The sequence below is a fragment of the Vicugna pacos genome, chromosome 17, assembly GCF_048564905.1.
Source record: "Vicugna pacos chromosome 17, VicPac4, whole genome shotgun sequence".
In the NCBI taxonomy this organism is placed as follows: domain Eukaryota; kingdom Metazoa; phylum Chordata; class Mammalia; order Artiodactyla; family Camelidae; genus Vicugna; species Vicugna pacos.
The window spans coordinates 33183400-33196715 of NC_133003.1; the positions used below are offsets into that span (position 1 = coordinate 33183400).

The 13316-nt window shown below is 46.9% G+C and overlaps 1 protein-coding gene across 9 annotated transcripts in view; it reads right to left on the reverse strand.

Moving 5' to 3' along the window:
- Positions 1-13316, reverse strand: part of PRICKLE2 (prickle planar cell polarity protein 2) — a 357036-nt gene that overhangs the window by 135942 nt on the left and 207778 nt on the right. Inside the window, exon 1 of one of the 9 annotated variants that reach the window (XM_072941625.1) lies at positions 3083-3131. The exons of the other annotated variants lie outside the window; for them this stretch is intronic. The gene's annotated coding sequence lies outside the window, so the exon portion shown is untranslated. Of the gene's footprint in view, positions 1-3082; positions 3132-13316 lie in introns of those variants that run through there. 9 annotated transcript variants of the gene reach the window in all.

The following is a 13316-nucleotide window of genomic DNA, read 5'->3' on the forward strand; positions in this document are numbered from 1 at the left end:
GAATTTAACTCTTCAGGGAAATTCTTTTTTGATTTCTTACTCAAAGCAGTCATCTTAGGCTATGATTAAAAGTAAATTCCTCTGATTTACAAATACATTAAATTTCTCCTCAATATGATTTACTACCTTTAAAACGCTGACAGTCTTTTCCCTTTCTATAAAGTAATACGAAAACATTAATAATGCAGGAAAAAAAATCTAAACAGCAGCTGCATTATTTGGAGTCCTGGTCCTGTCAAATGGAGGCTCAGTGAAAAAGATGATAACTTGCCAACAAACCACACAACTAACCTTTCCTTACTGCACAGCTCAACCCCCAACTGGAGGCAAGTTACACAGTAAACGCCTTGAAGACCACACGGCCCTTTTCCTTGAACTCTACAGCTTATCCATCCTGTTCCACTCCCAGAACAGTCTGTTGTCCAGGTCTGAATCCCCCTGACCCTCTCGGGGGCTGCTTTTCTACCTGCAGTCTTGTACTAACATGTTCCTACCACCCAAACTGTTAACGGATGCTCCCTGAAGGCCGAGACCGTTTCGTGGACGCTGACGGCAGCTAGGCACTGTGCACACGAGAGGCTCTCCACTAGAATGAACGACTCGTGGGGTTTATCAGCTTATGAACTGTGTTCACATGGAGCTCTGAATCCCACCTTCCCAGCCCCTGGGTGACCTGGGGCTTTTCCTCATCTATTTTCTGAAAACAGAAACTTAATGATTTGTTCAAGGTGTGAAAACATCTAAGGAGCCAAGGCAGACTTGCAACCGAGATTTCAAATTCTAGGGTTCGATTCTGCTTCCCCTCCTTTGCCACCAAAGCAAACCCTGCTTTCACCTCTTACCCACGGTGTCACCAATCAGCAGGTATTATGGACGGCCGTGAGAGCCAGACGGTTACTGGGTCTGCATCACAACTGTCCTTATGGACCTATAATCTCACGGGGCTATATTGGGTTTGTCAACTATTGATATTCGGGGCTGGATAATTTTCGGTGTGGGAGGCTGTCCTGTGTCCTGTAGGGTATTTGGCAGTGTCCCTGGCCTCCACCCACTAGTGCCAGTGGCATCCCCTCCTCCAAACTGTGAAATTCAAAATAGTGTCAAGACTTAGGCTAGTGCCCTCTGAGTGAGAAGACTGAGAATCACTGGGCTATTTATAGAGAAGCCATGTTTACCTTGCCTGTAGGGGGCACGTGACCCTGACTGACCAACCACAGCGCCCCGCACTGCCCACTCCCGCCCTTGATAGGTCCAGGAGTGTGTACGTCAAAGCAAGGGCCAATCAATACTACGGGTTTGGCAGGGAGGGTACTGACGCAAACACCGGAAGAACGGGAAACCTTCACTCCTGAGGTAACTGCGCTCTGGGTCTGGAGCTGCCAACGGTCATCTCTGGCGGCGGGTAGAAGGAAATGAAGCCAATGCACAGGAGTGCAGACGTGAGAGAAGAGAGAGCCACCACGATGCAGTGTAAGAATATTCATCCACAGCGCCTGCAACAAGCCCCACCCCTTCGAATTCCCAGTTCCACCAGCCAATAAATTCCTTCTTGGTTTGTACTGGTTTGATCTGAGATTGAGAACTTTGCAACCCAGAGAGTCCTGATTTACCGTGTGGGTGAGGTCCAACGAGGGCTCCCCCCGTAGCACAGAGTGAAAACCCACATCCTCTTCCAGGTCAGCAAGGTCTTACCTGCCCGGCATCTCCCCCTTCCCTGCTCACCCACCCTTGCTCCGGCCCCCCAGGGTCTCCTCCTCGATGCTCCTCGACACACGAGGTGCACTCTGTGTGCTGGTCCCTCTGCCTGGGACACCCCCAGTACCAGCACACCTCACTTCCTCCAAGTCTGTATTCAGTACTCCTCTAGTGCGAACCAAACAGCTGTAAGATCTCCCTTAACATTTCAGTCAAGAGACGGGGTCCATTTTGCACACAAGGCAGAGAAGTACCACGAGTGTCAGAGACGGGGACGTGCTCACAGCTGGCTGTCAGTTTCCCACTGCTGCTCAGCCCCAGTGGTGGGTCTGAAGTTTCCCATTTCTGAGTCTGCGTCTGGGCCCCTTCACCCAGACTGGGTTTTCCTTTGCTGCACAGCAACCCAGTTACATTTGCTCATTTTAACCAATGACATTTCACATCTTGAATTCTAGTTTGTCCAATACTCCACAAATATTTACTAAGCTCCTAATACATGCCAGCCTCTGTTCTAGGTTTTGGGGACACATCACTGAGCATGGCAGACGTATTCCTCTGCCCTGCTGTACTGTCTACGGACGGGGGGGGTGGTCTCTCGCCACTTCGCACACAGACATGACTTATCGCCTATCTGGTCAGACCTTTCTATGTGTGAACTCACATTTTAATGGAACACACTGGAGACATTCTAGCAAAGTGTTTAAGAATGCATTTGATGAAATAAGGCCATTACATGGATGGACCTAGAGATTATCATACAAAGTGAAGTGAAGTCAGACAGAGAAAGACAAATACCATATGATATCACTTATGTGTGGAATCTAAAATATGACACAAATGAACATATTTATGAAACAGAAACAGACTCGCAGACATAGAAAACAAACTTATGGTTACCAAAGGGGATAGGAGGTGGGGAGGGATAAATTAGGAGTTTAAGATTAGCAGATACTAACTACTATATATAAAACAGATAAACAACAAGGTCCTACCATAGAGCACAGGGAACTATACTCAGTATCTTGTAATAAAGCATAATGGAAAAGAATATGAAAAGGAATATATATATACACACACATATGTATAACTGTCATTATGCTGTACACCAGAGACTAACGCAGTATTGGAAATCAACTATACTTTAATTTAAAAAAAAAGAAAGCATTTGAGTCAACCCAATATGGTCTTCAAAAAAAGAAGAGGAAGAGGCTTATCTTGCACCCATGCCAACATCCTTCCCTCACCCCCAATACGTGCCTTCCTTTCTTTGGAATCTGGTGGCCCTTATTCAGGCCTGGCTCCACTGATGATCTAAGTAACCTTGAACAAATTATTCATTACTGTGAGCTTCTACCTCCTCCTCCCCTGTAAAATCATAGTTTCCTACCTTCCCAGGGTGTTGGGAGGATTACACGAAGTGCTTCATCCAGGAGACTTCACAGAATGAGAAATCTGAGGCAATCAGCATGGGGAGATACTCTGAAGCCAAAAAAGTCCATGGAAATTACCTCCTCCCACCAGCTTTCTCTCCCAGGCAAGTTCGTACTTGGTCACCATTAAATATTGCCCCGCCCACTTCAAGCACAGGCCAGAGGGGTCATTTGGAAGTGTGCCCCCTCCCCACCCATTCGTTGCCTGGATGGAGAAAAATGAGCCTGAGACTGGAAGCCCTTCAGCTGATACAGTAACGGAGTGGTGGGCATGATCCTTAACCTCTAAAGAAGTCGTTTCCTCCAAGGTAGAAGTGGTCTAGTGGCTGGTCAGAAGCATTTCTGCAATAATTTTCAAGTGGCCTGAGCTTTTCTCTGTGCTTCATGTAACCCTTCCAGGAGGCAGTATGCAAACTGAGGGGAGGTGGTGGCCGGGGTCGGGGGGGGGTGTACCGGCACAGGAGTCAGGGAGCTGATGCTCAAGAGTTTGGCTTTACATCTTGGCAAGTCTTTGCCTTTCTCTGGGACTCGGTTTTCTCAGGGGTAAAACCTCAGCAGATTAGATCAGGGGTCAGCTTTTAAGTAAGAGAGTAAAGATTTTAGCCTTTGAGGGCCAAGGACTCCATACAGTTCCTGTCACAACTATTCAACTCCGTCCCTGCAGTGTAACAGGAGCCACGGGCAGTACATACATGAATGGGCATGGATGTGTTCTAATAAAACTTTATTTATCAAAAAGGCTGCAGGTGGGATTTGGCAGACGGCCATCATTTGCAAAAAGCCTTGGGTTAGGTGATCTCTTTCTGCTACCTTCCAGTTCCAAATGTCCATAATTTAATAATTCAAGATTCACCTCCCATCTGGTCTTAGGGAAAGTTCAAAGGCTAGAAAGTTGAAATTAAAAGTTCAAGAAATAACAGTAACAGCTACCAATTACTAAGTGATTGCTATGTACCAAGAACCCTGCAAATGGCTTGATGTGCATTTATCGCATTTGGTCCTCCCAGCAATTTGTGGAGGCAGATACTGTAATTAATCCATTTTATAGGGAAAGAAACTGAGACTTCAGCAGTGTAAGTAAACTCACTGAACACCATAAAAGTGGGAAGTGGCAGAGCTGGGATCCAACCTGTTGTTTGACTCCAAAGTCCTTGCCTCCAACTACTGAATTACGGGGTTATCACAAAGTTGTCCAGAGACCTGCCCCCAACTCCGTCCACTTCACTCCCTCCCCTCCTTACTCTTCCATGAACCTTCCAGAGGTTCTGCGGAGGAACTCTGTTCTTGCATGCCACATAAATTAAAAGACTGGCCTAAAAATAACACAAGAGTTCACAACGCTAGATGACAAATTGCTTTTTAATGCGTAATAATTGACTCCTTGACCAGCTCAAGACCTTGCGGCGGCTGGAGTACCCAGACCAGGCCTTATTTGGAAGGTGACCACGGGACCAGCCCTGGAAGCGGTCTGCAGTCTGTCACCCAGGCCAACACAGCCCCTTTTACAGAATTCTTTCAACTAGGATGGAGGGGGAAAAAAAAAAAAGAGAAGAAGGAAAGACCTTCATCTTACCCTGGTTTATCACAGTTAAAATAATCAGCAACAAAACTCTCAAGAAACAGTGGCCTTGGAGAAAAAAAAAAAAAATCAAAGGGCAACTTGGGACGTGCGTGGGAAAGGCTGGCTGATGTCCCGAGAGGCGTTTCAAGGTGGGGCACCTGCCGATGCTTCACCAGCGCCGGTGTGTCTGACACTCTGCGACTTCATCAGAGTGTCCTCCAGCAACTGGCAATTATTCGTACCTTCCCTTTGGGGCCCCGAGATGGACAGAGGCTTGTGATAACAGAGGCGTATGCTTCGGGGTGGCCACAGTCCCCTTTCTCTTGCTTGGTGGTAGACAACGGTGCTCTCCAGAGAGTTCTGTCGTCCACAGCAGGCACAGAGAACATGTTAACGCAACAATTCAATAAATATTTAATGGTCTTGCCTTAGCCTGCTGATGGGATGAAGCTGGAGCCTCATTACCTACTTTCACCTCCTCTTTTATTTATGAACTTTATTCCTTTACACTAACACACAGCCGGGTGGAAACAAACCAAAATCATGAACACAGTGGAGAGAGGAACACACGATTCGATACCAGGCCACCAACCCTGGTGCAGGTCATCTTCTGGCGAGAGGCTTTGCTTTCGTCCCCCAGGGTGACAGACAAGCCTGCTACACAACCAGACAAGATGCAGCCTCAGGAATCAGGATCAGATATATTTATGGTGATGGCAATACTCAGAAGATGCACAAGAAGACAGGGGTCCTGAGTCCATTTCTCACCTCCTGATCAACCAGGGAGAGCTACTCTTATGATGGTATATTATACACTTGGCCAACAACAACATTGTACATCGACTCTACTTCCATAAAAAAATAAACAATAAATTAAAACAAAATAATAAGTTGTCCCAGGAGACTTCATCCTTCCCACCCACATGGCCCTAGTCATTCTTTGAGACCAGCTCAAATGTCACCACCTCTGGGAAGCGTTCTCCACCCCTCCCAAGTCAAAATGAATCATTCCTTCCCTTGTGATCCCACGTGCTTGTTGAAAGTGCTATGATAGTTTTTATCTCACAGGGTGACTTAAATGTAACAGACAGGAAGAGCTAAAAGGGAAGACTCCAGTCCAGATGCCTGCATCACCAGCTGTGTGGTCTCGGGCACGTTCCTTAACCTCTCAACGCTGAATTTACTTATCTTTAAAATGGAGGTGATGGTTAGCATCTGCAAATCCCCAACTCCTGATTTATCCCTCCCCCGCCTTCCCCCCAAAACAAAAAATAAGTTCGCTTTCTATGCCTGTGAGTCTGCTTCTGTTTTAGAGATATGTTCGTTTGTGCCATTTGTTGAGATTCTACATATAAGTGATACCATATGATATTTGTCCTTCTCTTTCTGACTCACTTCCCTTAGTAGGATAGTCTCCAGGGCCATTCATGTGGCTGCAAATGGCATCACTTCCTTCTGTTTGATGGCTGAGTAGTATTCCATTGTATATAAATACCAGAACTCCTTCATCTAATCATCTGTCGATGGACATTTAGGTTCCTCCAATGGGATTTGCACATACTGACTACTATATATAACATAGATAAACGACAAGGTCCTACTGTGTAGCACAGGGAACTATATTCAATATCTTATAGTAACCTATAATGGAAAAGCACATGAAAAAGAACACATATATGTGTATAACTGAATCACTATGCTGTACAACACAAAGTTGTAAATCGACTATACTTCAGTAAAGTAAAATCAAATAAAATGAAACAAAATAAAATAGGGATGATGACTATTGTGATATTATGGGAGACAAATGGTACTTAGCAAACACTCAAATGTTCTACTAACTAGATACCCATATCTGTATCTGTATCCATACCCACATCACAGAAATATGCACATGCACGTACGTATATGTACTCGTGTACATAGACACGTATATACGTACATAAAAATATGAGGTTTCTGATTCCTTCTACATACGTCTGTAGAAGAGAGGTATGTAGAATGTAGCTTACGTAGTATGTGGAAGCAACCTGGAAGTTCACACCTAGCTTCTCACTCAGTAGAAGCTGTTGTGAACCTGGGTGGCTCAATTCTAAGCCATAATAGTGAGCAGGGTCATTTTAAAAGGCCACACACCCAGGCACTATTTAATCTCTCCCACGTCCCTCCTTTCAAGCAGACTGGTAGGGGAAGGGGCTGCCCCTCCGCATGCAGGCCTGAGCCTGTTGGTCACTGCTCGTTTCCTCGTCTACGGGACTGGAGAGAAGGTTTGGTAGCATCCCAAGACACACAGTTATGACTAGGGGAAAGCAGGAGGCCCTGTTTCGGCTTCAGCTGCAGCCACATGGCCTGGTCCAGCCCTGAGACGGCTCCCCACTGAAGGCTGATGGCTGTCATCCTTCCTTATAGGTACCCTGGGAGCATCTTTGGAAGGAGCAAGGGTAAAAATCAGCCATCGCCTCTTTCCAGAAATCGTGCACATGTACCTCCCGCAAGGCCTGAGGGCAGACGCAGGGAGAGGGAGAGGAGGCTTTGGGGATGGGCAGACCTGCTTCACACCCTCGTCTGTGAGCACAGGGCCTCAGGGAAGACGTGCACCTCTTCACCGCTCACTCTCCGCCTTAGTTACACGTGGCGGAGAACTCTAGTTAATTCGTCCCAGGTCTCTCCTGCCCGCTCACGAGCAGGATTCTAACTGTTCTCTAAGCACGCCCCCAGCTGCAGGAGACGACAGTCCCTGGCCTCTCTGGCAGAGCTGCCTGGTCACGTGACTAAGGTCTGGCCAAGGAGATGGTCGTGGGATGAGAAGCCTCCTTCAGAAAGAAGAGATGTGTTCGTCTCCCTTTGTGTCTGCGGCCGGGCATGAAATGCAGGGGCAGCAGCTGGGACCACGGAATTACCGTGAGGAAGGAAGCCATCCCCTGAGGTTGGCGGGGCTGGAGAAAAGAAACCTGGGTCACTAGGACACAGTGAAGCGGCCAGAGCAGCCCCATACGGCACCTCTAAACTTCCCTTACCGGGAGGAAAATAAATGCCTAACTGGTTCATGCCACTGGTGAGTTTTCCTATGCCCTGTACAGCCCAGCTTAACTGCTACCAGTAAGTAAGGCACAGCAATGATGTACATAGAACTATGGCCTGCAGGTCACATCCAGCCCACCACCTGTTTTCGTCTGGCCCCTGAGCTAAGAGTGATTTTGAGAGATGAACATGATAGGAGATGAGAACCCTAATCCCCAACAGGTTGAAAAAGAATTCCATTCTTCTCAGCAGTAGACCTGTTTCTCAAAAAGTTATACTCAATTATTATCATTAGATTTTGAATTTTTTAAATAAAAATTTTGTGGAAATCTTTTTTCATCACAAAAGCATCTATGTACTGTCCTTGATTTTGCCTCTTCTCAAAGAATCTAAAATATTCACTCTCTGGCTCTTTATAGAACACATCTGTTAATCTATCATATAGTCATATAGAGAATGCTCAATAAATGACAGCTACTATTATAATTAAATCTCCCAAAGAGCCTGGCACTGAAGTTGCTCAAGTATTTGTTTCTTTTTGTGTGTGTGAGATATTATAATCCCACAGAAAGTATGGCTTCATTCTTTGTTGACTTAAATAGATTAAAAAAAAAATCTTCCCGTCAGCCTCACCCTACCCAAGCATCTCCACTTTCTTTCCTACTGCTTGGTCACCAGGCAATTAAAAAATAAACATGAGAGTACAAAGACATTTACAATGTACTGTTTCCCAGGCCTCCCTCCCCATTCCATCTGTCATAGACATATGTCTTTAAGGTCACCTAACCAAAAACAAAGGGACAAAAGGGTAAGACAAAGGGACATGACAAGCTTGATTTCATTTAGATCCTTCTGGACTGGTTTGGTAACTGGGCCTAATATCCATCCTACATGTTCCCAGCTAATTCCAGATTTGACATGTGTAAATTGCCAGGCTGGCACAAGTGAACGGAACCCTGGGCAAAGCCACACGTGTGACTCCACCATTCACCACGTGGTAGGAATGCTCTGACCGTGACCAAACTCAAGTTGGGCATCTAGGAAGAGCCTCTCATGGATGTAACGCCAGGAACAGCTGAAACATGAGTTCTAACCTTCCCCAACGAAAGGAAAATCGTATGGCTGAGATAACCCAGCAACTTCCCAGCTCCCTGGGCAAGGGTGCCAAGACTCTGGCTCATGCCCACATCACTCTGCCAGTCTGTGTCGGCCCATTCCTCCACCCGTCTGTCCCCAGTCTTCGGGTGGACACTCTGTCATCTGTAAAGCAGTTTGGGTTGTTCCAAATACCAAGGCTTGGGATCCTGAACTGGGGGTGCAGGATGAGTGCAGCAGAGGCCCCCCATGGAGAAAGGGCCGCTTGTGGCCCATTTCATCTCTCCTGAAGGCAGTCAGGGAAGGAAGGGCCTCCTGGGCCCTGGCGGTGGGGGCGTGAGTCAATTTCCAGTTGAGGAAACTGAGGTTCTGAAGGGTAAAGAAATAGGCCCTGAGCCCTGATTTCCGTTTTTTTCCTCTTTTTAAAAAACTGAAATATAGTCAATTTACAGGGTTGTGTTAGTCTCTGGTGTACAGTATAGTGACTCATTTACACATACACATGTGTATATTTTCTCAAATTCTTTTCCATTATAGGTGACTGTAAGATATGGAATGTAGTTAGTTCCCTGCGCTATACAGTAGGTCCTTTTTGTTTCTCTGTCTCATTGCTTCTCCAGATGGCAGGGGTGCAGGGCAGGAAGAGCCCTTGGCAAAGTGAGAGCCTGATCCAGGTCTCCCGACTTCTGAGTCCCTTTGCCTCTGTGTGCTTGAAAAATGTCCCCCTGAAGACACGCCCATGGCCTAAGTCCTGGAACCTGTGAATGCTGCCTTACTGGGGAAAGGGTTCTAGCAGATATAATTAAAGTCAGGCTTCTGAAAGGAAATGATGATCCTGGATTATTGGGTGGGCCCTAAGTGTCACTGTGTCATTGTCCCCATTGGAGACAGGCAGAAGGAGACGTGACACGCACGGAGGACAGGACAACGTGAAGATGGAGGCGGATACCAGAGTGATGGGGCCACAAACCGAGGAACACTAAGGACTGCTGGCAACCACCAGAAACTGGGAGAGGCAAGGGATGAATTCTCTTCCTGACCCTCCAGAGGGAGTATGGTCCTGCCAACTCCTTGGTTTTCAAACTTCAGAACTCCAGAACTGCGAGAGAATAAATTTCTGTTGCTTTAAGCCACTCGGTTTATGGCAGTTTGGTAAAGCAGCCACGGGAAGCAAAGGCACTCTCCATTATCTAAACATCATACAGCATCATGTCAACAATGCGCTACAGTGTGCCTCCCTGAGAGGCACACTGGGGTCACACAGGTTTGGGAAATAACGTTAGACAGGTTTCCTTATGGTTGGACTTCCCAGGATGTTTGATGTGTTTATGGTGCCTTATGTGACTTTGAGAAGGAGATATAATGCAGAATCTCCCAAACTTGATTGAAAGGTCCTACCGACCAGTCCTAGGAAGCGCGGCAGTACGTAATACGGAGGAGACCCAGGAGGGGACAAAGGCCTGAGAATTTAAGGGTTATTACTTTGCCAAGTCCATGATTATTTTCATAGCCCCCCCCAAAACACAGCATAGTACTTATCAGTTCAAGAGCTGGACTGGATGATCCAACAGAAAAAAACAAATTATAAAAAAATAAAAAAAGAGAGAGTTGGACTGGATGATCTCCATGGAGCCTTCCAAATGTAACAATTTCTAATTCTTCATGCGTAGGACCAGAGATGGGTCCTGCCCATGGCAGACATTGCTAATCAATCACAGCACGGTCCTCTGAGCTCTGAAAGGGTCCCCTAATCCTTCTTAACCGGAGCTCCAGGCAGATAAAGCCTGCACACTGTTCCTGTCCTAGTAACTTGATAGACAGCCCAAAGAAATTAAGCACAGCTTGCGGGTTTTCAGAAATGCCTGTACTACTTTCTTCCTGTCCAGGGAAGGACACCCGCATCCCCACCAACATTTGTTGATTTTTTTTCCCCTCATTTCTAGAACATACAACCCTTTGCTCTGATTTTTAAACGCATAAATCCAGCAATGATATTGGGTGAGAGCCTTTGGGAGCAGCAAGGGGAGGAAGTCTGGGGCATCATCTCTCCAGCCTAACCTTTGTTGTCTGGGCAAGATTTTCTCCAACAAATTAAAATATATACGCATTTACCGCCCTCTGAGTTCCAAAGCCGTTCATGGGAGTCTCAGTCGATCTTTTAAAACTCTTTGCATCCCCAGTCAGATCCCAGAGCAGCAGCTGCACCTGATCAGACTTCTCGGCAGGAGAGGTAGGCAGCTCAGGGGCTTCAAAGAAAACCATTAGCTGGGGTACAATTTTAAAAGGTGATGAGACACGAATACCTCCCTTCAGGGAGCATACAGACCTCCACAAGGGGCAACTCTCACTGACACTGTTTATAAATTAAAAAAAAAAATCCCTGAAGGTCAGAAATACTAAGCATGTGAATGTAGTGAGGTTACCAAGCTTATTAGCCATTCCATCTCCCCCAAAGAAAGAGGGAGACGGTGAAAAAAAGAGATTAATAAAAATAATTTTAACATTTGTATTAAGTAACAATTTTCCTGCAGTTGCTACGTCCGACACTGGGCGAGGTAACGCTCAGTCCGCTTCGTGGGCCCCCACCTGGTGGTGTGCACTGAGGATGGAAGTTGAATGGCACAGTTCCCTGCCCTTCAGAGACTAGGAGGGAGAGGCAGATGGTTGTCACATTCAAAAACAAGTATTTTATATCTTGAGAAGTGCTCTGGACAAAAAGTTACCAGGTGATGGGGCAAAGACAAACGTGGTGTGTGTGGGGTGGGGGTAGGGGGCTGGGGAAGCAAAGCCAGGTAGGAAGTCCTCTTGGCAGAATGACCTACAAGCTAAGGATGTCAATGATGAGACACTGCCAGCCAGGCAAAGTTCTAAGGGAAGAGCATTCCAAGCAGAAAGAGGAGCAAGTGCAAAGGTCCAGGGGCAGGTAGGAACTTGGGTTTGAAGGGCCTGTGTGGCTGGAGCCTGAGGACTAGTCTTTGGTGGGGGGGGAGGCATCCTTGCAAAGGCAGACAAGGGCCAGGCTTTGTGAAGGCGGTGGTGGGGCCTCAAAGCTCATGGTAAAGTGTTTGGATTTTGTCCGTATTGTGGTGAGAATTTCAGCTTTAGGAATGCTACGTATTTGGGAAGGTTACTGAATTATCAAGGTGAGTAACAACGGTTGCATGTACTAAAGCTGTGTCTGGAGAGATAGTGAGCAGTGCTCCATTTGGGGTAAACCTCTTTTCTATCTTATTTTTTATTGAGGTGTAACTTACATACAGCAAAATGCACGTCTCACGTGTAGAGCCTGAAACATGTCAAACTCACACTCTATCAAGGTGGGAACTATCTCCACGCCCGAGGAAGCGACCACAAGCCCCTTTCCAGTTACTCTTCCCCTCTCCCCCATGTCCAACGTGGGATGTACTTTTAGGTAGAGCTCAAAGGACTCATTCCCACCAGACTGCACACGGGAGGGTGTGGAAAAGAGAAAGATCAAAGGTGCCAAAAGTTTGTAGCTCAAACAACAGGGTGGCTGTGAGGTGCCATTTGCTCCCTGGTTAAGGCTGGGGGAGGGGACTAAATCTCCAGCTGTGCTTGGACACATTCAGCTCAAGAAGCTTGTCGAACACCTAATGTATACATGCAAAGAGAGCTGTGTATACAAGTCCGGAGCTCGGGAGAGAGGTCCAGGCTGAAGATGTAAGCCTGGTGGTCACTGCGAGAAGTCACGGACTGGATGAGGTCAGCAAGCGAGCAGAGAAAGATGAAAAAGGTAAGAACAAGGAGAAAGAGGACAAGAGTAGCCCGGGAGCAGGTGCAGCAAAGGAGGCTGAGACTAGAGGAAGATGTGGAAGTGGGCTACACGGAAGCCTGGAGGAGGAAGAGGAAAACCACAGAAGGGAGGGACAGAACGATGCACTAACACGAATGCTCCTGACAGCTGGAAGGCGAGCTCTGGATCTCTTTATTTAACCCTCTCCAAAACTCTGTAGGGTGGGTCCCATTATTATTCCCATTTCACAGAGAAGGAAAGTGAGGTTCCGAGATGCAGGGACTTGTCCAGAGGCACAGTGCTAAATCAACAGTCGAGCCAACATTTTCAAGCGAAGAAGCCTACCCCACAAGTGTGCTCTGCAGCACCATAACCGGTCAGGCTGCAAACGGGTTGCGGGGTCCCACGAGCACGGAATGTGCAAAGTCAAAGGTAAACAGGTTTCCCTGCTCCAGGGCTCAGAGCCTTTCATATGTCAGGATGAGCTGTGATCCCTCAAAAGGGACACACAGGCTGTCCCGTGTTCGGAAGATACATGGAAACATTTCTTTTTGCTTTCAGAGCCTTTCGTCAAACAGGCGTTCTCTAGAACCTGGTATGGGAACTGCTGGAAGGTAACAGAATCACGTCTTCAAAATGTGTCTGTCCACAGTGTTTCCACAGACATTATGACCCTGGTACCCAAAGGAGAAAGGGTTGACATGGACATTCCATTTTCCAGATAATGGCGGCACAGTGCACGAGGTTAAGGGCTTTGTCC